Raw genomic sequence first — 1,945 nt, forward strand, 5'->3', positions numbered from 1 at the left:
AGTTTGGCCCCTCCTCCCTGACGAAAGCTTAGGATTATGCAATTCTGCAAATCTGTTTCCTCTTTTACAGCCATCAATGGGCGGAATCTAGTGGCTTTTCTTTTCATGCAGGAAGTTGTCTGTGGCTCTTCTCGCTCTGGCCCTCAAGAAAAAAGGGACAGGGCAGATCGCATCACTCATTTGTTGTTGCTGTTTTTAAATAAAAGTGTGTGGTAAGAAATAATGCAGGAGGAAAAGCTAATTTAACAAGGACCTAGTTAGAGACCAGAACTCTCTGGAGAGATCAGCCCCTCTCTATGAGCTATAGCATGTCATTTTAAACTTCTTTAAACACTAGGGGGCAGGATTCACCAGATCAGTCAAGGAGCAGCAGATGCAAGTCCTGGGCGGTTGGGCAAAGATTGATTTTTAAGTCACCTCAGTGCCTCTCCAGTTTCAGAGCTTCTAGACACTGGGTCAGTTTCTAGTATTAATTAGAGCAGACTTTGGGCTGCTCTGTTGTATGCCTGTTCATGGGCGGCGAGTTCTATGGGCCCGTGGTGCCTGGGCACCAGGAATATTACTGGTCTGGGGCCCCGCTCCAGCACTGTTTGAGGCCGGGTCTCTCCCTCGGCCCCACCTTCTGCTCCCGGGCACTTCCCCCGCGCATCCCCTGGGCGATTTAAAACAGCCCAAGACCCCCACCCACCACTGGCAATGCAGCTTCCTGCTCGCTCCAGGTGGCTGCCGGCCCCTCCCTGCAGCCTGGGGGCGGGGGGGGGGGGGGTGTCTGTGTCCCGCTGCAAGTGCCCCTGCAGCCAGTAGGAAGCTGCGGGGGCAGTGCCTGGGGGTAGCAACTGATGGAGGCCCACCAGCCCGCCCTGCCTAGGAGCCCTAGGTAAGCGCTGCACCCGCCCACCTCTTCCCAGAGCCTGCACCCCCACCCCTTTCCCACACACACTGCCCCCAAACTCCCTCCCAGAGCCTGCACCCCTCCCTCCACACCCCTTCCCATCCCCAAACTCCCTCCCAGAGCCAGGGCCGCCCGGGGGGGGGTGGGCAAGTGGGGCAATTTGCCCCAGGCCCTCGGCCCTACAGAGGCCCCCACAAGTATGTTAGAGGCTCCCCCCGCCTCTGTCTTCCCCCATCCCCTAGTGTCTCAGCCGGTAATCCCAGGCCCAAGAGGTCGAACTTGGAAGCCTTATTGTTCATGCAACTTCGTCCATATTTGGGCACCCAGCTACACAGCGTAACTTTCAGAAGTGCCGAGTTGCCCACAACTCTGTTGCTTAGCCCTGCCAAGAAGTAGGCTGAATACCGGGCAACCCTCCAGTCAGGAAACTTGCTAGACCCAACTCTTGTGCTTGTTGTAGCTAGTGCATAAGAAAGAGATTGCTCCTACAGAACCAATAAACATGCCTTTACTGGTTGAACCAGGAACCCAGTTCCCAGCAGGGAGCAATTGCTGCCTTCCTGACACATGTGACCCGAGCTCATCCCTTTGAAAGGGATCATGGGTGACAGTGCAGAATTTCATGTTCAGTGGTCAAAGCACATAGCAGGAGTCGGAGCCAAGGGTCAGAGCCAAAGTTGGAAGTCAGGAATCAAAGCTGAGGCTCAGGCCTGGGTTACCTGGAGTGAGGCGAGGCAGGGCTAAGGTTGAGGCAGAAGCAAGGCCGGGAACAAGCAAGCTCAGGCACTCTCACAGACATGAGTAAATGCTTTGAGCAGCCACTGAATTGCTGCTGCTGCTGTGCATAAGAGCCAGTCTGCTGACTCATCCAACCAATCAGGCAGATGCCTACAGGCCAGCTGCACTCATTAGGTTGTTCAGAGACTGACTCTGCTGCAGGCCCTGATTCTAGGCCCCGAGTTGTGAAATGCTACAGTTGAGTGCAAAAGTGAATCCCAGCTACAGTAGCAGCCTCCATCGGTGATCACTGAGGCTTGGTCTACACTATGAGTT

The sequence above is a fragment of the Trachemys scripta genome, chromosome 13, assembly GCF_013100865.1.
Source record: "Trachemys scripta elegans isolate TJP31775 chromosome 13, CAS_Tse_1.0, whole genome shotgun sequence".
NCBI classification, from domain to species: domain Eukaryota; kingdom Metazoa; phylum Chordata; order Testudines; family Emydidae; genus Trachemys; species Trachemys scripta.